Raw genomic sequence first — 26,102 nt, forward strand, 5'->3', positions numbered from 1 at the left:
TTGTTTCAAAGCGTTTGGGGTATGGGATACTATAAACGCGTTGTTTGAAATACTAATGCTACCAGCTGCTGATCTCGCTGAAAATAATACAGTTACTCCCCTCGCTTCCCTGCGAGTAGTTAAGAAGTAATGAGTCCTTTTATGCTTTCTTTACATAATAGGCTCCAGCCAGAAAACTGGATGTTTCCTAGTCAATAAAATAAAAAAGAAATTCCCAATATTAAAGGAACAAAGACGAAATTGAGTAAGTCTTATGTTACTGTGGTTAACAGTCAATAAGGAAAACCAGAGATTTTGTTCTGCTGAATTAAAAAACATTAAGTTGTAAATATCCAACTCCATGCTATTTTAGTGTTTTTGAATTCATGAAAAAGTTTCCCCCCCAAAGTTTGCATCTGTTTGCTTTTCTTCTTTTCCCCTCCTTTTCTCTGAAGCATCAAACAAAATTACGTATGAGGGCCTTGTCTTGCTAAAGCTTAAACAAAATTTAATGGAAGCAGTAATTTCTTCACGTGAAAAAATAATTCTGGGTGCACTTCGTAGTGAAAATGGGATTGCAGCGCTCGTGAAAAATTCTGTCGAAGAACAGAAACTCAGCGTCTGAGAGGGGCGCTGGCGCAGGCGAAACGAGGAGGGATTTGGCTGCGGGGTGACAGCAGGGCTGGAGCAGGGAGCTCGGGCTGCTCTCACAAACAGTGCGGAGTCCAGCCAGTGGTGGGAGAAAACACGTCGGATTAAGAAACCTGACCCACAGCAAGATGTGGCTGCTCACTGCTGGCTTGTTAGCAGACGGCGTTCTTGAAGAGTGTTTTCACATGTACAGAGACGTTCTTCGATCAGTGCTTAATTCTGCTTGGAGTTATCTCAGAAAACCCAGAAATCCTTGCCTGGGACTTGGTAACCAAGCTCCCAGCAAATTTTGCTTTTAGACAAGGATAGGTCCAGGGACAGCACCAAACTGGAGCCAAAGGCTGCAGGTCCAGCATGTCAGAGATAATGTCAGGGGTAATAATAATAATATTTTAAAAAACTGAGCGACTTTTGAGCAACTGATAAACAAGCTAAATTTGGTACATACATAAACTGTTGAGATTGTCGACTGGTCATGCTGATCATTAAGTACAGGCGTGTTGTGAAGCGTGTGCATAAAAATTCATTGTGTATTTTTAAGTGCCCTTAACAAAGGCTGTAGTTGCAGTATTTAGAGGAGACAACTGCTTTTTTTTTCCCCCTGAGCCCAAACTGTTCCCAATGAATAATTTGTCCAGTTCTAATGTATAATTAACATCTGAAGGTGGAGACTGCTGTTGCCTGTAAACACTGCCATATTTTCATGTTCCTACTCCGCAAATTATCTGTTTTAACACGCACGCGCGTGCACGAAGCAAACGGCGTGACCCAGCGATGGTGTGCACGCCTACGGAGGAGCGAGCGTCCCCAGAGCCTCTGGCCCCGCGTCCTCTCCCTTTTGCACCTCCCCAACCTGCCCGCCCCTCCGCGCTGGCCTCCCGCGCCTGTCTGGCACGCTTTCCCCAGGGATGTGGGTAAGGCTGGAGAAGGCACCCGCGCTGGCTCACTGTCCCTCGCTGCCCTTTGAGAAAGGGAGGGGACAGCAGACAGGAGGGTCTCCGTGGCCACCTTCAACCTCTCTCGTGTAATTGCGGACCTCTCTAATAAAAACAGACCTCCCTGTGTTATCTCACGCTTTGACTAAGGAGTGATGTGGCCCCTCTGCTGAGGCCTTGGTGGCAGAGGTGTGCTGGGCGTTAGCTGCTGCTGAGGTCTGCTGCTGAACTTGAGTGAGGCCAAGCAAGCTCACGGCAGCCCTTGGAAAGGTGGTGGAGCTAACCCATAATGCTGATGCCCAAACCCAAGGACGTTTATTCCCTTAAAAAAGCCCCCCAGAGCTGGTACAACACCGCGCAGCCAGCACAAATGCAACTGTCGCACCGGCACTGGGCTCCCAGCAACGCAAGTTTATCGTTCACCCGCGCGACGTGAGAGTCCCACCAGCGTCGGCAGCGACAGCGCCGAAGGCGCCTGGGGAGCCCTCGCAGCAGCAGCAGCAGCAGCAGGAGCTGTCTGCCGCTGTTGGTGGCGTGTCCAAGGCGATCCCTTCGTGCGTGCCCTTGTTCAGGGCGAGCTCTCACTTTGTGAGAAGCTCACCAGAGTCTGTCTGCAGAGACTACCAACAGGTTTAGATCATCTGCAGAAACTCCAGGTTGTTAGCTGGGGTTTAGTTGCAGGTTTGCTGGTTTTTTTTTTTTTTTTCCCTTTCTTAATTTAGTTCATTTAACAAATCATAGAAACATTCTAATTTAATCACAAGAACCTGACTTCTTGGAGACCTACCATCTGCTAGCATTAACTGCTCGGTGCAGACTGGTGTTTAATGTACAGGAAAGAGCGTCTCGTGAAGGCCTCACCTTTCTTTGCGGCCGGCCCAGCGATGGGATTTGCAGCGCTCTACCTAGCAGCACAGCCACGTGCTAGCCACCGGCAGGCAGGATTACAGCGAGGCCAGTGCGGCGTTTAACCGGCGGCTTTACGCTCCCAGGAGCAGAGTCCGGCCCTCCAGGCATCAGTCTGACGGTACATAAGGCACTGCGCCGCCCTGGGCGGATGGAGACAATTTTTATTAGTAGTGCGGCGTTGCTGGCCAGACCACCCCGTTGCACCTAGCAGGCAGGCGGTTGCGGAGGAGTTCGGCTGCGCTGCTCTGTGCCCCTCTGTTGTTGTTAGAAGAGAGGGTTTTTTTTTTTTTTCACAGCCCGAGGCGGGCTGGGTGGGCGCCGCGGGGCTCGCCGGCCACGCGCCCCGTTCTGCCAGGCCGAGCGCCCTGCCGCCGGCTGGGGGCCGCGGGGTCTCGGCGCTGCGTTGCAATGACTCCCTGCGCTCTGCGGCGCGCAGCACATGGGAGCATATGGCTCTGTGTCTGGTTTGTTTGTTTGTTTTAGTTTTTTTGTTTCTTTCTATTTTGGTTTACTGTCACAAATAATTTAATTATCCCATGACTTGCCATTTCAGTTATGCATTGTCTCTGTTCCTGTTTGACTTGGGGGCAGCTGTTGAGCTCTCCGGATTTTAGGGCTCAAATCTGCTCATCGTTATGTGCGAGCACAACGCAGCCCATCTCGTAAAACTGACAACCCTGCGCGAGGTAGGCATGTGCGAGGGCTGATGTGCTGGGCCGCAGCTGGCGTTCCCGTGCGGGCGGATGGGGCCAGCCCTGTGCTCCCGCAGGTGCCTGCCGGGACCCTGAGGAGGCTGGAGAGTGCACGCTTAGCAGGCAGACACTGCCCACCTGAAGCATTCACAGGTCCTCAAGTAGGCTGCAAAATCAGACTGGTTTTTTTCCCCTTCAGCAGAACCATGAATCTTTTTTTAAAAAATTACTTTTCTCTTTTTAATCCTGAGCCCTGAGGTTACAGTTCTTCCTGTTCTCAAAGCTTTTCGTAGCTAGACCCAGTCGTTTGAAAGCACCCCCACCTCCTGCCACCTGCGTGAAGTCAAGAGAGAGGTGTGAAACTGAGATGTTCGGGTAACCCCTTGAATCTAGCAGCCTGGGGCTTGAAAAGGGCAGCTTGTCACAAGGCTTGCAGTAAAATGCTGAGAATGGGCCGTAATTAGTGTTATGTTGATGACCGACAGGTGCCACAGCCCTCACTTGGAAAATCAAATCAGCTGTGGTGTTAATCCATCGCTACTGACCAAACAACTGGTTTTCAGATTTATATCCCTTAAATCTTAAGGACGTCCCGCAAAGTAGCCATAAGCCCTTTGCTGAAGACGAGCGGATGACTTGCATCTACAAGCACGCATGGAGAGAACACTTGTTTGCCTTTTACCTGTGTTTTTCTCTGGCATGGGGGTTTTGGGAGGCTTATCCTGTGGGAAGATAGGGAAGCAAACAGTTTGACAGTATCTAGCCGAAGTTCTGCAGACATTTATAAGACATACAGCTGTTTCTCTTTTTAATTTGGAGGAATACAGGCCTCACAGACAGGGTGGTTGGTTGTTCCTACAAATAAAAGCCCACAGCTCAAAGGCAAAATATTTTGAAGACAATGTACAATAAGAGCCCCTTTTTTTTTTTGCCATGTAAAAGCTGTTTTATGAAATTAAGCTGGAAATATCATAAGTGGGAAATGACCACAGAATAAATAGGAACCTTTTAGAAAGACAGCAAACATGTGTTATTTATTTTCCTAGTAAATGGAAGTGGCAGATTCAATCAGCAAGAAACATCAGATAGTTATGACCATTTTAATCACATAAAAAAAAGTTCATAAGTTTTGTTTATGGTACATTTAACAGCATTTTCAGTTTAGTACTAGGGGAAGTGAATAACCCATATTTACTAGTAAACTAGAGATAAGATGGGAGCATTTCTTTTAACGTAGGAAGAACCGTGGAGAGAGGTAAAACACTGAAGTGTCTGTGCTGTTACCTTTTGCACTCTCTATAAGCATCTGGAAAGCATTACAACCCGTTGCATCAGAAATATTTTAAAACTATCAAACAGTTCCAAAGCATGTACTGCACCCCATGAAAAGAGACAGCCTTCATGCTTGCCATTTCAGAAGGCATGTCAGCATGCCAAGTCAACCTATTTTATATGTGTCTATCTCTACTTATATTTGCCTTAAAGCTTTAAAGTCACGTTCAAAAATGTTAATGCTAGATGTTAATTTTAGAGATGGGACAAAGCAATGGTTATAAAATAGCCAACTGAGATTAAATGCCTACATAATGACAAGCTGCTGATATTCTGTCAGTGAAATAACTGCTGGAGGAACATAGGGCGAATGGCTTGAGCACGTGGCATGTCTCTTGGCATGGGGGGTGTGCGAATGACAACACTGACCAAAGTAAATTAAGTGTTTGTGCATCTTTCTCTCTATTTTGGAAGCTGTGTATCCCAAGTTAAAACCCTCTACATCATCAACTCATGCGTTAGAGGAAAAAAAATAAGCAGAAGTGTCAACATTATACTATGATCTCCCAAAATATAAACATTCTTGTAGCTAATGTACCTTACTTTCTCAGCGTTTGAAGTCCTCGGCTCGTTGTCCTTCTTGCCCAGTGTGTGGTCTGAGAGAGTTGGAAATTTCTAATTGCTTGGAGATAAAGATTAATTTGCCTCTCAGCAAATGCTCCATTATAGTAAGAGGGGAAGGCTCATATTTGAGGGACACAGAAGGAAAATATACAAGCAAAATAAACTCAAGGGAGTGTTAACTGCACACAGAATAGGCTGATTTATAATAAGAGGACACTGTATGCTTTTGCGAATACCACATGTGGTATTAGTGTCATCTTGCTTTGGGTTGTAATATTGTAATAATCGCACTGTTATACTCTGGATGAAATATGTGGACTGTAAGAAGTATCCCTGACATTATGTGCCAAATAAAAGGAAGGGATGCTACGAGTGTCATTTCTGTCCACTTTCTGATATCTCTGCTTTCTAGTCAAGCATAAGAGACAGAAGTAGATGTGGAGGAATATTCTTGAGATAGGGAAATCAGCTGTATGGACTTATATGGAGCAGCAAACCCGAAGGAGAGTAGCAGGCAAAAGCACAGGAAAGTCTTTTTTCTGGGGAGAGATTGAAGAGTTAGCACTTGGGAAGGAACAGAAGAGATAACCCTGGCCAAAGAGCAGGGCAAAAACATGCTCAGAGTTGAGGAACAGTGATGTTTCTTGAGGGCCTTCAGTTCACTTGCATGCAGTCAACACGTGGGGGTGGCTTTCGTCTTGGTTGCTCTGAAGTGAAAGATGAAAATCCATTGGATGCAATCTGAGAGTCCTGGCCCTGAGCTGTGGTGCAGCATGTGACAAGGGCGAGCTAACATGCTCAGCGTGACTGCTTTGCACTGGGGTGACCTGAGCTTCTACCTCAATTGCATGAGCGTGGAGTGACTGTATGTCTCAGGTACTGGCTGGAGGATCTAGGATAACCCTTCTCACCTCTCGCGATGTTGTTGACTTCCAGCAACTGGAGATGCAGACCATAAATATTAAAACTAAGAGTTAATTGTTTCTAATGGACAAGTCTTCATGACATAAAAATACCCTGTTGTTCAATTGCCTTATGCCTCTCAGTTGAATCGATATAAAACACAAGGAGCACACATGGAGTGGTTGGTGTGAAGGTGACAATAAAACCTACCCTCCAGGGGAAGGGACTGTTTTGGCAAACAGCCACCCTGGATGGAGATGCCTTCACCCACCTCCTGGACACTGCTAGTCCCCTAGGTCTGCTTCCAGGACATGGGCCTTACTCCAGTTCAAGCAAAGTCAGCAGAGTTGACTCAGACAACCTCTGTTAGCCCTTGAGCAGGTTCGCTTTGCCCTGTGGTGGTTTAAGGAACACCAGTGGGATCCTTCCACCAGCAAAGGAGTAAGGCTCTGGGTGGCAACAAGCACTTGGGATGGACGAGGAGGTCCACAGCATGGGCAGCTGTGTTGGCCTCGTATCACTAGCTCTGTATAAGCAAAGCAGTCATGCAATCCTGAAAACACTGGTGTATACCACTTTAAAAAAAAAAAAAAAAGGAGGAGAAAAAGTCATAGGCTCAATTTCATTATTTTCTTGCTGGCAGGCTTATGAAACCTAAGTATCTTTAACAGAAGTAAACATCTAAATAATATAACTAGATCAACAAGCTAATGCCAAGGATTGTCCGGATAAAGGATAGATTTTAGTTAGTTTGCAATCAATGGTCTTGCATCCTTGTAGTTTTGCTTCATGTGCTCGCCAAGTGACCTTGTTTAGATGGAGACTTGGAGGGGAAGAAGTTCCTGGTAGGAATTAGGAGAAAAAAGTTCCAAGTAAAACTTTGTGCAGTTGAGTTTGGTTCTAGGCTGAAGGGAAGATAACATTCCTGGGGAGTGAGTGTAAGAATGTGTCTTTATTGCCCATCCTGGGAAGAACTTCTATAATGAAATTAAATGCAATTTCTTGCTTTCACTCTCTAATTGAGCAAGGGTAAAGGATTGTATAAAATCCTCCAGTGCTCAAATTCTGCAAAGACCTTGGGTAAAGGAATTTTCCTGTGGTTAAAGTCCCCAGATGCGTGGTGTTTAGCTCTGCTTGTCTGAGGGCAAAATAGAGCCATACATCTTTAAGATAAATACATGATGTACATATTATTGGCATTTAAAAATCTGCACAATTTAGTACTGCTCAATTTGCCTTTGCTTTAAAACAGTGTCTGTGAACAAAGTTGCAGAAGGTGTTAATAAGTGAGTGAAATTGCCAAAACTCCTTGTTTTATTTTGGCCTTGTGTCTCTAAACGTGTACTTACGGCAACAAAAAAAGTTTATGTCAAAAGTACAGTAGCTGGTCTCCAAGTTCAAGGCTATCCCTTACACCTTCATCAAGCAATATTCAGAAGTTATGTTCAGATTATCAAATGTGGTAGATGGGCTGCTTTGCAGAACCAAGTCAGGGTGTACATGGACCTTCAGGGATTTATTGGGTTTGTGCATATCCGGCACTGTGTCAATGAGAGATGATGCCCGTGTTGTGTTAGGCGCAACATTCAGAGCGCGCATACTCTTAGTTGAGCGGATTTTGGCTTAGAAACTGCTACAAAGTACTGTAATGGTGTAAAGGTATAATAAAGCAATGGTCTTCACCCTGAAGGGCTCACATCGATGGCCAAGACATGAGTTGCCAGAGAGGGGAGTGTAGGGTAACGGCATGATGAGCACAGGGCAAAGCAGTGCTCGTAGCCTGCCCAGTGCTCAGTCCGGGTGGATTCAGGAGGTAGGTTATTGCTGAGGTCGTGGAGGACTGCGAGGTGACTTTGTGGTTTTTACAAAGAACAGCCTCCTTGCGCCACGTGCGTGTTGTTGTCTGCCTACTCACCCGCTTCTGCACGGGCTGGACACGCTGCAGCATCACCCGCCACCTCACCACCTTTGGATGAGACCCAGGCCATAACCATACGACTGCAAAACTTGGCTTTCATGTTCTGTTCCTGTGCCCTTGTTCATGTGCCACAACCCCTTGTTCAGTGTTTGAGGGCAAGATCGAGAGGGGCCACCAGAGGGGACTGTGGGACACCTGCAGTGGTAGAGAGGTGGCCCAGGCAGGTGGTGTCCCACTGCACTCCTCAAAGGTGGCCACAGCCAGGGAGTCTTGCCCTACGTATCTACAAACTAATCGCTTATTCCTCTTCCCTAACAACAGTCCCTGACGTAAAGGAAACAGCCGCAGTCAAAGGGGAGCAGAAGGCACTTAGCATTTATGGTGGCACAGAGGGTGCCATCAGCAACAGCTCCACCCCCGAGTGGGAACATCAGCCTGTCCCAAAGGGAAAGGGCTACAAGTTCCTCTACTTTGCCCGTCATCTTGAATTTTTCTTGGGCGAAAAATCGTAGCTGGGTAAACGCGGGTACAGTCTCTTCTAGCCCTTCAGCAGATTCAGTACTGAACTGGTCAGAAATCTTGGGATTTCTGGGCTTTTCAGAAGTTGAATTCTAGTTCATGAGCCAAACAGCAGAATACAGTCCATTCACGGGGGAATGAGAAATGTGACAGGCATGTTACTGTATTTGTGCTGAGCAAATACGTGCAGCAGTCATGCGAGTGCCAGTGTTTCCAACACCTTGGCTTGGGTACCGAGCGTGGGGAAGCTGGAAGTGCAGCTGGGAAGGCACGAAACCTTTGGGAGAGCCCAAATTAATGCAGGGTTTGGGGAGCAAGTGTAAAGCGCGTTCCTACTGCAGCTTGCTGGCAATAGTTTTTTCTTTCATGTCTTCCAAACATCCAGAACATCCAAACAGACATCCAAAAGGGTAAATGGGAAACAACTTTTTCTGTTCAAAATTCCACTGTTGAGAGATGGACCTTTTCAGAGGCCTATGATTCCCACTCATCTTCCTTTACACAGAGTATCACCAGCAAGATAACCAGCACTCACTGCAGCGAGGTGCCACAGGCTCCAATGTTGCCCCTTTCAGAGCAAGGAGCATATAGCAACAAAGTTGTGCAACAGATTATGCACACCAGTAAGGTGAGCTATGTTGGTCAGATCATCATTGGGAAGCTCTCTGGACATCTGCTGCATATGGGCGTTCACTGGGCGACCATCAGTTCTGCGCAGCGTTTGCCGAGCCTTGTGTCCAACCGAGAACCGCCTCTTGGAGGATGCTTTTTTGCTTTGACTTTTGGCCAGGAAAATGGAATTCTCAGCGCTTCGAGTGGGATGAAAAACTGGCCGCTCCTGGCCCATGCACAGGCAATAGTTTTGCATCCAAGTTCAAGCGCCACTGCTTCACTGTAACGTTTGTTGCACGACGTACTGTGAGTGCATGCACAAGGAGAACGTTACCTGCTGCAGTTCTGTAACCAGCGCTGAGCTTGGCAATGCAGCATGATGTCTGTTCTGCATTCAGGCTTGTGTCTTTTTCTGCCCCAAATGCGCACAACTGGGTAATTAAAGTCATTTAAATGCTCTAATGCAGAAAGGTAGTCTGCCTTTTGTCAAGAAAAAAGAAAAAAAGTTGGCTGCTGTGTGGTGCTAAGGACGGTAGTTGGAAGAAATCTAGCTCCTTTCTCGCTCTGAAACGCATCTCCCCCACTAAAATAGATGTTTGCTGTTGCATTCTTCTTTCAGAGTCAAAATAATTTTTAAAAATTAGATTCCAGGACGTGACTCTAATTCTCCTCTGTCTTGTGTCTTTGGGGTCACTTATCTCAGCGCGCCGCCACTCCGTATTGGTAGTGTCTTGTGTTTCCTTGGCACCAGAGTCAGTGTCCAAGCGAGACACGCAGAGTCCCCCACTCACCCTATGCAAGCAAACGGAGGCGTTTTGCTCTGGCATTGGACCAGCCGTAGGTGGAGCTTTGCGATGGTGCCTCTTCCGGGGGCCGCTTCCCTTATAACATCGCTGCCTAGCTCTGGTGTATGAGATGGGTGGCAGAGCCCCAGCGCAGGGCTGGTTACCAGCTGCGGAGAGGAGGAGGGCTGATGGCAACCCACCGCCATGTGGCAGTGATTAGCGAAGGAACTGCACTGGATAGATCCCAGATGAGTTAACTTAATAAAGTTGTGGCCTAATTAAACCACATCCCTTGCATCTTATCTGTCTTCCTGCATGTCCAGAATGATGCCTGAAGACTGCAGTGCTACCGTCGCCGCCAAGCTGTTACCTTTTGCTGCTTGTACCCAGGACGGCATAGTCCCACGGCCGTTACCCGCATGGGGACTGGCCAGTACGCTGATAAACTGCAGGAGGATCTAACTTGATCCAAAGGGCACTCTCTGCCTGGAGTCATTGCAAGAGTGTACTTTAGACCTGCCGGCCACATGCTTGATAGCCGCATGCTTGATGGTTTTCCTACCCTACAAATAGGGAAGAAGGTGCAGGAAGGCTGAGTAATTTACCCTGAGAAACACAGGCCTGGGAAGCCCTTAAGGCCGCACAGAAGAGCGAGGAATGGGCCGTGGGAGGACTTGATTTTTGCATTTTCTGCTAGCTCTTCCAGGCTAGGCTTTCCTCTATACAACAGCGTGTTCACCTGGTTGCAGGGCATGAAAGCCTCTCATATAAGGCTCTTTCTCTTAAATATATCTAATGAATCTTGAGCGGTACAGGTATCTGAAAGCTGGGAACAAACTCATAACATAAAAGGTATATGAAGTCTTCAATAAAGAAGTAAAACCTTAAGTGTAAAGGGTCCCTCGTTACCACTCAGTACCTCAGAGATTTATTGTTACCCAGCCCTGTAATGGCCAAGTTGGATGCTTCATCTATTGGTGACAACTAATTTAATTCCTGTTGCCAGTTAAGGAGAAGCATTAGGAGGGATTTGGTGCAGTGGTTGTAAGTAGAGAATTGCAGATGTGCATTGATGTGCGAGACAGGCAGGGCAGCCGGACCCATAGCTGCTGCTTGGAGGATGGAGAAGTCACCTATGTGGTTTGCTTTGACTAGACAAGAATTTTAAAGCCAATCTGCAAAAGCCAGGCTTGAGTGGCCTGGCTTGTGTGTGTGTGTGTTGTGCTTTTTTTTTTTTTAAAATGTGTTGGCCTACTTCTTTTTCAGGGAAACTCTAAGTAGTGCTGATTTCTGGAAAGCCATCACTAAAGCACATGGAAATCCTCTCCTGACAAATTCAGCCTGACCTTTAAGAAAATAAATAAATGCTTCTCCTGAGTAATCCTGACTCCTTGAAAGTTTAGAGAGGTTTTGTTCCCCCGGCAGGACCAGGTGACGCGTGTTATGTCTCACTCTGTAGAGGTGGCCACTGGTAAATCTCTGCCTCTTGCTTCTCGGCAGCAAAGCAAAAGCCGAGCCGCAAAATTACATGCCATTAAATGACTTGGGAAAGGAAAAAAGTATACTAGAGAGGTCCTAATAGGAGGGTTTCCATTCTGCATATCTGGTCTATGTCTCGCTGCAGAAATAAACAGCCCTTAACTGAGAAGTCTCTATGGATGAGAACATAATAGATGAAGGGGAGATGGTTGTATCATTTTGCTTAGCTGGTCATTACATGGAATTATAACTATATTATCAATAAGCCTCAATGCCATTACTTCGCTATGCTTGGCCAATGCACATATACACGCAAATAAACATTTTCCATTAGAAATATCGCAACGTGATCTAATTATAGCAGCCGAGGGCCCTGGCCGGCAGCCGCTTCGGTGCTCACCTGCGCAGCTCGGCGCCGCTCTCGGCCCCCGCGCCGGGCAGAGGGGGGAGCGGGCCCCTGACCTGCTGACCGCTTGTTTGGACGGAAACCCAGCGCAGGTGACAAGGACTGATCTGCCTTATGTCTGCCATAGTGGTTTGCTGAGTCTGAAAGTCCTTCCTCAAAGAAAATGAAATTTTAGTGCTCGTTTAGCTTATATCAGCATCCGTGGCCCAGGCGGTAAATTTTGTTGCAGGTTTCAGGGTATTTATTTTTAAAGAGAGAATTAATAATAATTGTTTCCTCCCTAATGAAGATAAGTGTCACGGGGGACTCGAGCTATCGTGTGTTTCCTGTATACGGTCTGAAATTCTTCTGTCTCCCTCCGCAATTTATTTTCACTCAATTAATTTTATTTTATGATAAAGTAAATGGCCCACAGTGCTGATGGGCATTAGCTGTGGAGCTACCGCATTGTAATACAATCAGGTTAGCTCCTGTCACTGTGCGTTAACACTCCCATCTGCCACGTGTACCCAAAAAATGATCATCTCTTCCTAAAAGCCTGTCTCTACACCTATTAGTCAGCTATGGCTTAGTTGCCGTCCCGCAGCGAGGGAGCGAGCACCTTGCACCGGGGTGGCAGCGTGGGACCTGCGTTGCCTCCAAAGGCACCGGCGTCGGTCCCGCGTGATCGTCGTTCCCCGGGGGGTTGTCTGAATTGGGCTTTTCAGAGGCTGTATTAAATTTCTGTTGGTTTTGAACAGCAGAAGAAAAAGTTGGGCTTCCAAGCATGTCTCGGGCTTTTAAAACCCAAGTGCCAGGCAGGGACAGGCAGCGGCCGCCCGTCGGCCTCGGGCGGTGGGACGCCCGCGCACCCGCGTGGGGCTGGGACGAGCGGCCGGCGCGATGGCGGGGCCGAGCGGCAGCTTTGAGATCCAGCGCGTCTCGGCTGAATAAATGGGAAAAGCTTTGCGAAGGGAGAAGCGCTTCGTGCCGGTATCGCTTTAAGAAAGGCCACGCTGATCTGTCAGGGGACCTAAGCCTGGGGAAAACAGGCTTTGGCTGAGCCTTTGGTTCAAAGCCACATTTAAAGCCCAGAGCAAAGCTTTATGGTCACGTTTAAAAATCCCCCAACTAGGGGTTTGGTACGGAAACGCTGACGCAGCCTTCGCCGTCGCAGCGGGAGCGCTCTGCTATTATCGGCTCGGCGGCCCGCGGGGTCGGCGGCCGCGCACGGAGCCCGCCGGCGCGGGCCCCTGGGAAGGCACGCAGCAGCATCGACCGCAGCAAGCGTTGAGAAAGCGGTTAGGCTGGACTGCAAACCGCGTGGTCTTTTTAACTGGTAGCATTTGGAGGCGTCGGTGTTGTACCTGCGGTTTCCAAGCCTTTCCCTGCCCGTTGCTAGAACGGGAAGTTTTTTTTCCTGAAAGGATGTTGACTCTCATGCCCTGCCCTGATCCCAGGAGGTGAAGTCGGAGGATGTAAGTCCCGAGTCACAGCGATAAAATTGAGTCGGTAAACAAAAATATACGCCCCGGCTCTGCGCCACTGGTTTTTTTCCTCCTCCAGGAAGACGCTGCGGGCTGGAGCAGCCTGCTATGCAGAGGGTGCACGACTTACTAATGAAAAAAAAACTTCCCCAGTGGCCTGGTGCGGCCCTGGGGCGAGCGGCGGGACGGGAGCCCGCGCGAGCGACCTGCCCGGGCACCCGAGGGTTCAGGGAAACGGCCGTTTTACTGCGTAAGCGCAAACAACCAAAAACGCTTTCTCAACAAGCACCCAATAAAACTGTGTTATTACATCCTGTGAACAGCTCCCAAATCCTGAACTCTGGGATATCAGCAGCTCTTCAGTGCAACTAGGCTAATAAACAAGTAGATAATTAACAAAGGCAAACATGATTTTCGGTACCAGTGACTTCATTTTAAGGAACCTTCTGGTTTTAATATTTGGCATGTATGCATGAAATAATTTATTGCTGTTTCAAAGCAATTTCGACTGTTAAACATTCATTGGTTTGCTGAAGGAAATAGTAAAAAAAAAGTTCTTTCATGTGAACATTAGTTCTTAATTTTAACATTTCCTTATTTTCTGTGATGGGATTTGATGTGACAATAAGCTTTAGGAACAGACCTAAGTGAAAAAATATTGTTAGCAGGTGAAGGTTTTCTTACCGGATTCCTTAACTATGTGCTACACAGGAGAGTGTAATCAGCAAGCACCCACCCAAGCACGGCGTTTGGATAACCAGACCGAGGTGCGCGTGGAAATCGGGCCGTTTTGCACACAAATCCTGTGCCCTGTTACGTCTGGTCTACGTTTATACGGCGACTTAAGAAAAAAGGCATTTTACTTGACAGCGCTGCACAGCCGAGAGGTAGCACGCAGAAACGTCTTCAGAATACCTCCCTGTGGTCTCTTTGCGGTTTCCAGGCACGCTGGACGCGGTCAGGTTGCGTACTCCGGAAGAGCGAGCGTGCGGAGCGGGGACCCGTCGCCAGCGCCGTGCCGCGGGAGCCGAGCAAAATCGCCTTGCTCTTTCCGGTCGCTCGCGTTTCCCCGCAGATCCTGCTCGCGCGGCCTGCCGGGGGGGTGCGGCACCAAAAACGCCGGGCGTAAGGACCGCTCTTCTCGCCGTGGTCGTTTTTTCTCCTAATGGTAGGATTTCCTCTCATCGATACCTGGGAGATCGGCAGCGTAGGGGTCGCGTCCACTGTCTGGTCGGACTCTTCGTACGTCCAAACATCCCCGGTGAACCTTTTTGAGGAAGCGGGTTCCTCGCGTCTTGGTGCGAGCCTGCGTCCTCGGTTTGCCTCCGCGTCGCCTGCCTCCGCACGGCTTCGTCTAGCAGAGCTTTGCTTTGCCAGCCTTGTTTTATTACTAGGGCTGCGGGGTATAGCGAGATATGCGCGCGCAGGAAAGCCGCTGCACGCTTGCAGATAGGAAATCTAGCAATTTCTTTGCGGTGAGTTTAATCTCCTGCGTTTTTCCCATCTTGGTTTTCACCGTTATTAGGCACAATTAAAAATCAGTAGAGCCGAGGTAAGAATTAAAGTTTATAAAGAAATTCTCTCCCCCTCCCGTGGTTAGGGCAAGTTTGATGTCGATTTACAAGGAAGGCTCCGTTTTGCAGCGATTAGCTTTCAAAGAAATAGGCCGTCACGGAAAGCATTTGCTAAATTAAAAAGAATATGGTAAGCCATGAATATTTGCAGTTGAGGAGCGCTTTCTTCTCAGTGCGGATGTCTCGGGTTGATTTTTTTGCAGCCAGGCGACTCCGTAGCAGGCTTTGCCCTGCCTTCCCTCGCCTGGCCCTGCAAGGGTGCCGCGGCCGGCAGGACGTCGCCCCGGGCCGGCGGCGAAGCTCCTCCTGCCCCTCGTCTTTGCAAGCCGGGCGTTTCTGCGCTGTCCGCAGGACCTGTGCGGGTTTTTTGGTTTTTTGTTTGTTTTAATCTGTGCTTGATGCAAATTTTGCTGGAGGGACGTTAGGGCTAGAGCTGCTCTTGGGGCGAATTAGGGGGAATGGGGCAAACCTGTGCGGGCAGCGGTATTTGCACGTGAAAGCAAAAGCCCCAGAGCCCGTGGCAGCCGTACGGGGAGTCGCGGGGCTCTCGGAAACAGGGACCGAGCCGGCAAGCCCCAAATATTTACGCAGCGGGCGCTTGGCAGGGTGGCACTGCAGCTCGGGGTGCTCCTGCCTGGCTCGACCCCGCTTGTCCCCACCGAGCAACAGCCGGGGAGGTGAGAAGTGCCGGCGCGAGCGGCGGCTGCCCCGTGTAAAGCAAGTTCCCTGGCATGCATCTCATCTCAGTGCAAAAGTCAAAGCGAGTGACTCATGCCAAATCTTATCTCGTCGCTGCTACTGTCAGCGCAGCTGAACTCGGGCATAGCTACACTTAGCAGAAGGGTTATTTTTAAGTCCCGAGCATGTATTTATATATGCAGCAATACTTCATAATTTTCAGTTGATTTGATCTACCGGAGCAGAATAGTCCCTCTTTATAATAATCTCAAACATGTTAACTCATTCATCTGGGTAAGGCAACAAGTTCAAGTGAGGCCTCCAATATGTTAATTATTCATACATGAATCTTTTATTTCATCTAGCCTCATCCGCACCAGACTGCCTTTTCTAGGAAAGCTCTCTGTTGAGAAGAAAGCAACAAATACGGTATGGTGATTTGGGGGGGGGGGGGGAGAAAAATCAGCTGCATATTCCAAACTATAAATTCTTTAGTCTCAGCCTTTTTTCTCTACTGCCATCTATTGTGCAGTAAAAAACGCATAGTTCACAGGAACAAAATTCTGAATTACGGTTTAAATGAAAATAGTCATTTAATTTGGGCTCCTGGATGCTTGTAGTTGCTTCTGCTCGTCAGCAAAGCTATTAAGTTAATACAGAGGGGTAAAAATGACCAGGAAGCACTAATTTGGAGGCACTGAAAGTTATAGCTGGGATCTGGCGACAGAGGTGCAAACCGGGCCGCTGGGGCTTGGCATGCAGCAGCTGCGCTCGCTGCCGGTGCGACGGCGGCAGCAGGGGTTTTCTGCTCCGCTCGTGGCTTTTCTCTCCTGCGAGGCATCGCGCTTCGGAAAAAAGGACGGTGTCACCTACCCCGCGAGCGAAGCGAAGGAGTCGTTTGCAAAAACACTCCCAGAAGGGCGAGTGCGGCAGCCCAAAGGGTTTTGCCCAAAGGGTGGCCAGAGCGGGGCAGCCGGGGCTGCAATGCAGCTTTGGGGGATTATCGGTGACCCCGGATTTTGGGGACGCCTAAAGACAAACCTGCAAGCAAATGCCTGCGCAGGGCAGACGCAATCCCCTTTGCACGTGGGGCTCTGCGTGCTTTCAATCCTGTCAGCCGTCTCCTGGGCAGTAAAATAAAACTAGCGGGCAGTAAAGATAAAGCTGGTCAAGCCCTCCTCGGCTTCCCGGCCTCTCTGGATGTGCCGGCCAAGGTGCACCCCCTCCTGTAACCACGGTGCAAAAGGGAAGGATGTGGTTACGCCCTGGCTACCAATGTCAACGCACGTGTACAGCACCCAGAGCAGTAAATCCACGAGCCGGAGGGACCTCGGCAGCAAAACACAGGCGCAGAGAGACGGCAGCAGTGATGTGTGTGGAGAAAATAATAATAATAATAATAATAATCCTAAGAGGTTAAGACCAGCGTATCTTCAGGGGAAAGAAAGGTTCAAATCGGGAAAAGTGGGATCAAAGTAAAGGAAATCATCTGAAAATCAGCAGCCATCCTTGATACAGGGAAGGCAGCTGGAGGCCGGTTACTAGCAGGGTACATCCGACAGAGTACTGAATTGTTGCTGACTGCGTGAATAGTGTAATGCGCCGTGGCCTTAGGGCAGAAAGGGATACGGCTCCGACGCAAATTATTACTCCTTTTGCTGAATGCTGTGACAGTACCTGTTTTACAACTTTGCAAATACGGAAAAGCCATCCATCTCTATCTAAACCAAACTGACGTTACATCTTTCCTCCGATTTATTAGTAAACTACTAAGTAGTAACATTAGGCTTTTAGGAAAAGATTAACAACACTGTGCAGTGGTAACCTGTCATTTTAATTTAAGCAAAAGCCATTGGAAATGCTCACTCTTCGTGAGGGAACATGCAAAATTCGTTGCCTAATGGATGTTGAAATGGTATAAGATCCCTTTCGCATCAGGACATTAAAAGCATGTTTTCTGTTCTACGTTTGTTGCTTTTTAAGTTTTGTTCCGATTTTTGTTTGGCTTTAACTTTACCACAGAGAACAAGGTAGGCAGAGCTGTGCTTTTCTGGTTCGCGCGCCTCTCTGCCGTCGCCCCTCTTGCAGCCGTAGCTGAACGCGCAGCCCGCCGGGAGCCGCCTCCCTTCCCGGGGCAGCAAAGCACCGTGACCTTGTGAAAGGCCCTTGCAATAGGCTGGGCGGCTGGGCGGTGCTGCCCTCGTCGTGGCATCGCTGGTATTCGCGGCGCGCGCCGGGGAGCGGGCCGCTGCGGCAGCCCCCGGCACCCTCGCGCGCCGCCAAACGCCGCAGGGCGAGCCACGTCTCAGGCGTTCGTTATCGCTGTTATTTATTAGGTGATACAAAGGTAGCGTTGGCGTTCCTCTCCTCGCCCGAGCGCTTCTGGTTTTAGGCTTTGATTTACTTTTTAAGACTGGATTACCTTTTTTTTGATTAGACTTGATTTTTTTATACTATTACAGCTGGTTCAGTTGATGCTGGAGAGTCCCAGGCTTTCAAAAAAGTTAAACGTTCAGAGGTGCACGGCCGCGTTCGTTTATCAGCGCTACGGCGGACAGATTCGCTTTTCCTCCTGGGTTGGGAGGAGCAGCGTCGACAAACATTTTCTTTCTCGTTTACTGCTCTCAAGTCGTCTTAAATGGTAACCTCCTCAGGGTAGGAGCTTTAACAAGCTGTCCCGGTTCTCACTGTCTGCAGCGCTGTTGTAAAGCGGTACTAGATGGGCGTTTGCTAGTATAATTTTTACAGGAAAATGCTGGTTTATCAGAGCTGACACCTCGGCTCTGCTCAGAAACGCGCCTGGTGTCAGCCGGTCCCCGAAGGAGCTCGCCCTCGCCCCGGCCCTGCCGCGCTCAGCTTTGCTTGGCGCGTGCCAGGGGAAGCACGGTGTTGGCTTTAAAATCGTCCTTTCCGTAGGGAACGTCTGGAATTTCCTGTGCCTTGAAATTTCCTGTGTATTGAAAAGCCCGGAGTTAATTTGTATTAACGTAAAGGGAGCGCCACATGGCGATTGCAGACGTTGCTGTTGCGGCCTGGTGACGCCGCTACTTACCGAGCGTTGGTTTGGGTGGAGCGGAAAAAACACCAAGCAACGGCAAATCACACCTGCAGAACAGGCAAAGGGGTTTGAGAACGTTTGAACGCGGAGGCAGCGGCTGACGAAACGTTGCTTTATCGCGGCTGGACAGAAGCTCCTGTGCTGACGTTCCCAGCTGCGCAATGCTCAATAAATGCCGGAGCAACGACGCGCACGTGGACAAGCACGGCGCAAGGTGCGCTCACAGGCTTAGGCGCAGGACTCTGGGTCCGCACGTACCTCCCAGCGTTGCCCTGGAGCCTCCTAGAAAGCCAAGTAAAGAGACAGGGCGCGAATACTTTGCTAACAATCCAGTGATGAAACATAGAAAATACGTTGAACCGATACGGCACTCGGGTCCAAAGCTCACTGAAGTCAATGCGAAGATGCCTATTGATTTGGATACGGATTGGATCAGCCCTTAATGTGATGTTGCAAAAGGAGTGCCAATATAATATACAGGCCAGCATATATTTTATGGGGAAGCTAGTCTGAAGTCAACATTACAATTTACTAATTCAGTAGAAGAACAGCTGGAAAAATAAATTTGTTTAGCTAGAATAGCACATCTATTTATTGAGCCTCCTTCCCAAGATATGCACGTATCAACAGTAGGATTGGTCTCTAAAAAAAGGGGGAGAAGAGGAGGGGGATGATGGTGAATTCAAATTGATGCGCTACTTATTCCACAATAGTAATTCAATTAATGATTTTATAGACCCTGTGTTGTCTCACATCCGCGGTCGTTCTCAGTCGAATGAAATATGGGATCAGGCAATTAACTCGGTTTGGCAATGCAGCAGGGGCTCGGTCTTAGCAAAGTGCATCACAAAACCTACCTTTTGCTGCTTGCCAGAGTGCTTGGCAATGCGGGGCTTGGCATCAGCTTTTCACGAGGAGGCTGTGCGATCCCTTTCACACCTCTGCCACCAGGAAGGTTGGTTCATTTTTCCCACCAGCAGCAAACGGACTGGCCAGTGCCTATGAGAGACATTGCTATAGTGAAGGAAGCCAAATGCTTTTGTTTAATCACTCATTTCTGTAACTTTCTTGAGGGGAAAAGAGCGCTAACCAGTTTTTCATACTCAGTCTTTGCCCAGGGTTGATGACATAAAGAAATAGTTGTGTGCGATGTCTAAGTTATGACCAAACTTTTGGTCAAAGCTGTGGCAAAGCCAGTGCTTGAAACTTGAGAAGAATGTAAAATTTGATCCAGGAAATTGTTTAGGTACCTACCTAATTTTAAGCAGTGAAATAGTCCTGTTGCATTCACCTGAATTACTTAAGTGCTTAAAGATAAACACTTGCTGACATCAGACTCGGCCTCCTGATCCAGGCTCCGCCAGGCTGTGCCCGAAGTCGGGGCTGAGCAAACGCGGTGAAGGTCTCTGGTACATCGTACGCTGAGCGCGTACAGTGCCTGCGTAGGCAGATGCTCTGGCACGCGCTCGCTCAGGCCCCGAGAAAATCACAGACACGGTATTTCCCAAACAGCAGAAGAGATGATGGGGCATCCCATCATCTTGTCCATCCCATCATCCCATTCTTGTCCATTTATTCCTCTGAGCCCCTAGGTCGACTTGGCTGCCCCTTTGCTGCTCCCACGGAGACTCCCCCCATCCTGGCAGAGATTCTCGCCGTGGTCTGAGTTTGGCCGAGGAAGGCGCTAACATCAGTCGTGAGAGCGCGCAGCAGCTCGGTGGGACCTGTGCTCTGTTTGGCCTAACTCCGCCAGCCTGCCGCCAAGCGTTGGGCAGTCAGGTCGAAGCTGTCGTGACAGTATAACCGTACTTGAGTAGGGATAGCCAGTTAGTTGTCTAATTTGGTGCGCTGCTATTCAATTTTCATGGGAATATTTACTGATCCATTATCGGGCCTTACATTGCACTGCCATTGAGGAATGACTTCCCAGGAGCGCGTGCCTGCGCACAGAGGACACCTGGTCCAAGTCACTTCACTTCGAGCATTTCATGCTCTGCTGGAGGAGCTTCATGCGCGGCTGCTGTGCAGGTAGATCTTGTTCCCTAGTTTATTCTAAAATAACTGTCTTTCTGGAGACACATTGAGTGCGCAGCCTCAAGGCATTTACCGATGACACCCACACTGTTGCGATGGGACAGGGCCCCAGGTGCTGAGCCTCACTCGCAAGGGCTGACAGGGCCAGTGCGACACGGTCACGTCGGGGACATCTGCTACGAAGGCACCCTCGATCGTTTTCTTTCTGCACGGCAAAGCCACCCTTTTTTCAGGAAGCCGATGGAGGTCTCTATATTTTATTCACATAATCCAGACCTTCAGTGTCACTGCCTGAAACGAATTACTGTTTATATTAGAAACTTAGTTTAATAAATTAAGTCTGGTCTATGAACTGTCAAAGTTCTTATAGTCTGCAATTCATATAGACCAGATGCCTTTTCCATGACTCTTAACTAGAAGTGGCCAACTTGATTGCTTCCTTTTTGCCATTACTACAGTCTGTAGGTTTAGTTATCTACTGTCTACAGAGAATTCAAAACAATTTGAAAGGGCATCTGGTATAAAGCACTCTCTGGAAAAAAAAAGTCTCTCCATATACAATAACTTTCTGTTTAGGTCAGAGAATTATTCAATAATTGGCACTTGTTTAACTAGACCATTCAGAATCAGTTTGGTTTTGGTTTTCCAATTGTAGGTAGAGTTACAGAATTTTTTTTCTCTCCAAACAAGCAGGTTTGTGAGTCCTGATTTCCAACATATTTGTGGCACCACTGTGATTAAGACCTAACAACTAATTTTTGTACAAGTAACAAACACATATTTCAAAAGTGCCATAAATAATTCAGTGATTTTTTTTCCCCAGATTGTTTATAAATTATAAATTTTCATTTACCCTGTCCTAGTTTTATATAATACTGATAAAAATGAAGAGCTAAAAGCAATGGTTTAATTGAAGAAACAAAAACGGGGATAGGATGGTGAGAACAGACCTTTCTATTTTGTGTTCCAGTTTCTCATCACCATCGTTTAAAAGGCTGAACCCAATAATATGAGCTGTTATAAGTCTTCACTTCCAATATTTATGTTTTGTGAAGCATTTTTAATGCACAAACAGTTGTCACATGAAAAGTTAATAATGAAGCACATCTACGATGATGAAAAGGAAACGGGGAGAAATTTTGTTAGGTTGGTAAGTTGCATATGCAGGCGTTTTCAGGTAGTGGTTTTTTTTTTAAACGTTGCATGTTAAAACGTTTCATCGCGGGACCCCTGAGCCCGCCGGCGCAGGCAGTGGGAGGTTGCAGGAGGACCAGAAACAAGTCGGTCGCGAGGAAGGAGGGGAACAGCTGTCCAATGAAATTTTCATTGTCCTCCCTGGTAACACATTAAGATTTCAGCACAGGCTAACCCTGCCGTGGTGGGAGGTGAGAAACATTTCCCCATGTTCCTGTGCCTGTCGTAGCCTGTGAAAGGAAACAGCTACCGAATAGCCGGGGCCGCAGCCGCCCCACGGCAGGGATGCCGTCCCTTGGGCAGACGTCGCTGCATTGGACGTTGGGGGGGTGACCGCGGGGAGGCCACGGGGTCAGTCTTGAGGGAAGGTCTTTGTTTTGATGCTTTCTCACTCTCTTCGACTAGAAAATGAGAGTAAGATCAGAAAAAAAAAGAGAAATTTCCAAGCTGAGAAGACCATCAGCCTGTCTGGTATATCCCGCCTCTGTCAGTGGTGAGAACGATCTCATTTAGAGGAAGGTGCAGGAAATTTAGTAATGCCAAGTTTGAAATTAATGTTCCTCAACCTCTATAAGTTAGTGGCTGTCTTATATCCCAGAGGTGCGAGATTCTTCTACTCCATAAATGTTCTCTACCTAACGCAATAGTAATCCTATCAGCATCTAATTCCTGATGAGAGGGCAGCTTCGGTCTTCTAGTTTTAGAAGACAGATCACATACGTTACACAATATGAAGATTTTGACTTGCAGTTTCCTTACCAATCCTTTAGTGCAAAGGTTAATATTGGCAAACAGAAGCTTTGTGACTGCTCGTACAAATGCCCAGGAAGGCTGGCGCGAGGAGGAACGTGTTCAGGTCCCCCTCACCTACACCCGTTTCAGCCAGTGACCAAAAGCAGTCTGCAAGACCCAAAGCCCGCCTAGGATATAGCGATGCTGCTTGGCCGTTAGTGAAACAGTCGGTTTACAGCAGCTAGGGATCAGGCTCGCTAGCCTAAAAGAAAAGCCGGTTACCCAGTGTGTACGTATACACGTAGAAGAGGAGCTACATCAGTGGGAGATGGGGGAAGGAGTCAGTGGGCTGCCACATGTCTGCAGGGAGCTGTGTTTCATCTCAAATGATGAGCAAACTCATGGACCCGTTCAAGGGGGATTTGGAAAGTGGCTGGGGCAAGGTTAGGTTTTTTGAAAACACTGCCAGGCAATGTCCGTCCAGTTCCACTCTTTCTAGCATTTTCCTCGGTCTCTTCTGCTTCCTGAGGACTGTGCAATGTTCAGCTCTCAAAAACTCTTTATTGTTTTTGCTTTGACAATTGATCATGACATTATGCGCAATAATGCTACTCATTAATCATAAAAGTTCCTTCCTCTGTGGAAAACTGGACTTTCGGGGGTGATTATATACACGTGTGTGCCCTACCGTATGTATACATGTAAATATCATGTATGTGTGATATGTGTATGTATAATTTTGCTCGTGTAGGAGAAAAAAATCTTTATTACTGTGTTTGGGTAGACCCAAAAGCCTATGCAAATACATTTTGTTGGCTACTTCAGCACAAAAGAAATAGCAAGTTAAAACCAGGACTATGAAACTAAAGGTTAAATGGCAAACACATGCCAGAGTTGAAAGCTAATTCTCTTATATAGAAGTACAGTATGAATACATGATTTCCTTTTGTAGAGGAGGAAGAACAATTCTTAAGCTCGGGAGCACCAGGAGGATGTCGTCAGTGCGCTGCTTTTAGTGCCGCGTCTATTTTTTATAAAATAGATGCCTACAGTACTTTTCCCACTGTAGTTGCTGGCAAAATTCCTGTTGGCTTGAGTTTTTTACAAAGTATGTTCATCTCAGGTTTCTGGTAACACAGGATATACACACAGTGGGACTAAGCAGGATTCATAAGCATGTAATTGCAGGGGTTGATGGGTCTGCAGCATGCACGTGTTTTAGGCACAGATTCAAGCACTTTGCTGGATGGGGGTCAGGATTGCTAATATTGATCGCGGTGCTTCTTCTGCAGCAAAAGATCTTCCGTTTTGCATAACTGATGTTTTCATTACCTGGATTGTCCTACTCTCTGCCAGGCCAAATGTGCGAGGATCGGCTTAACAGGTTGCTTCCAAAAGCAGCAACTTTCTTCTGTAGCACTACTTCCTCAATTTCTAATTTTAAACTGTTCGGAAACCTTGTGTCACTCCCAGCTGCATTTTTTCTTCGTGCTTTTAGATTCATTTATTAATCTAAATTTGTTGCAGAGTTGGGTTTTTGTTTTTGTTTTTTACTTTGTGCTTGTCCTTTTCCTCCTGTACAAATTACACCGTTCCAATCTGTTACGTACGCCTTTCTCCTTTAAATTATCCCATTCTGTAACTTCCTTCGTGTCTGTAATCCTTTTTTTATTTGCTTGTCTTTTTTTGTCTTCTACCCTTTATTTTACTGCCTCTCCTCTTCACAATGCTCTAATTATCTTGACTTTCCACAGCCATTTTGCAAGCCACTAGCCAAGGCAATTTCAATATATTTGAGCTTGCCAAAGTATTCTTGGATGGTCCCTGCAATGGAATTATACTGTACCGAACCTAAATCCGACCCGCTGCTGCTCTGATTATAGCCCTGCCTGGTCTGTATTGAAAAAAACAAGCACATTTAAAGAGACAGGTTTCCTATTATCTTAAAAGGCATCTGTCATTCTCCTACCTTCCTCCTTTTTCTAATTAGTTTTGTGAAATGGTGTCTGTCAAATCCACTCTTGACGGTGATCTTTGCGCTCCATTTCTTAAGCTGAAATGCCATTGTCCCGTAAAACCTCAAGGTCCGTTGCCATCAATTGCTTGCTTTGAGTTACTCCATTACACAGCACTGCTAAATACAATATTTTTCTAGCCAAATCCATGTGTGCTTGGTTCATAGACCACTGGAATTAGAGGGTGTCTTTCCACTGGCTTCAGTGGGCTTTGGATCCTTCCCTATTTCTGGTCACCCTGAGAAGCACGACCTTCTAGCTACCATCCCGTGGCGTCATCTTCTCAGCCATAGCTTTACCTTTCACGCATCCCACTTTTGACGAAAAATAGCCTCTGTGTAGCAGCCAAACTCGTGTCAGCCAACTCTTCCCAGCTTGACCTTTTTCAGCATCCTTTTGCAGGCACTGCAAAATCTACATCTTATAACCGACAGATTTGTATTGATCTGTTATGTTCACTTCTTTTAACCCAAGTCACGTATTTCTTGAAGAAAAAAAGAAATCCCCGAATGCACTGAACAACGGAAATAAGCCAGCTCTTGTCTTTATTTTATTTTAATTTTCTCTCTCGGTTGCTTCAACTTACCTTTACTTTCAGCCTCATTGCATGCATAAGCAAGCTGAACATCATATCTTGCAGTCACGTACTTGTCCCTTGAGGCTTTTTCTCTTTGCAGAGTTTGGTATGAGGGCCAAATTTTATGCAAGAAAAGATTAATCCGGTGATACCTGCTGAGGAGCTGTTGTGAAGTCTGAACGATTCTCTAGGCATCCGAGGCATGCTTGTTTGGAAAGGTTTCGCCATGAGCAGTGGGATTTTTGAGACCGTTGCGATGTTGCTGTCGAACGCAGTTTGCTTGAACGTTCATTGAGGTCAACAGGAGCGAACTTAGGGGCAAACGAGCAGGTTTGAGGGCCTAGGGGCCAGGCATGCTAAAAATGCTCCGTGGCAGGGTCAGGGACGGCAACTCTTGCATTCGGATTTTTGAGGGAGTTTGGGCTAGGTTACTCGTGCGTTTACCAGCTATCCTGTTACCGAGTTAAATGGCGCAGACCCACAAGCATTTATTTTCCACTTGTCCCTAACTCCTTGCCGAGGCACCCGAGCACCCAAGCTCGAGGGAACCCCCGGTCCCGATCCGGAGGCTCGCGCACCCTGCGAGCTGCACGGGCAGGCACCTCTGCAGCTCCAGTTCTTTCCCACCCGCCGTGAGCTTCTCCTCTTACTGTCTTTACAATCAATGGCGTTTTGGCGTTTTGCGAAGGGATTCAGCGTTCCCCTTCCTCACGGGTGGTGTCGAGTTCCTACATGCTCGCTTCAAGGTCTTCGGCGGCAGATCTCAGGTGGCTCAGGTCCTTGAGTCCTTTTCTTTATTCCTCGAAGCCTTGAAAGTTTTCTCCTGGCAGGAGGTGAAGAGTCTGTTAATTTCGCACTTCAAAATAATCTTTGCCCTCTATTTCTCATTCTTAAATACAATTGCGTTATCCAGATAGATGTTTTAGGGACTCGGCAACAATATGGGACTTCTCCTGCTTTCTCATCCAGCGCTCGCACAACGCTTTTATTCCCATTGACTCTGAGCACTTCTCGCCATTCACAAAAGCCACGCACAGCGGCTCCCGGGCTGCTGTTAAATGTCTAAATATTGGCAGTGCTAAGAAGTCTA

The 26,102-nt window shown here is 47.6% G+C and overlaps 1 long non-coding RNA gene across 20 annotated transcripts in view; it reads left to right on the plus strand.

Annotated features, from left to right (window-relative positions):
- The window catches only part of LOC104148264 (uncharacterized), a 175,544-nt gene that overhangs the window by 119,247 nt on the left and 30,195 nt on the right, over window positions 1-26,102 (plus strand). The window contains exon 2 of one of the 20 annotated variants that reach the window (XR_011141834.1): window positions 162-244. The exons of the other annotated variants lie outside the window; for them this stretch is intronic. This is a non-coding gene — a long non-coding RNA (uncharacterized lncRNA). The remainder of the gene's footprint in view (window positions 1-161; window positions 245-26,102) is intronic. 20 annotated transcript variants of the gene reach the window in all.

This window comes from Struthio camelus, chromosome 6 (assembly GCF_040807025.1).
Source record: "Struthio camelus isolate bStrCam1 chromosome 6, bStrCam1.hap1, whole genome shotgun sequence".
Classification (NCBI taxonomy): Eukaryota; Metazoa; Chordata; class Aves; order Struthioniformes; family Struthionidae; genus Struthio; species Struthio camelus.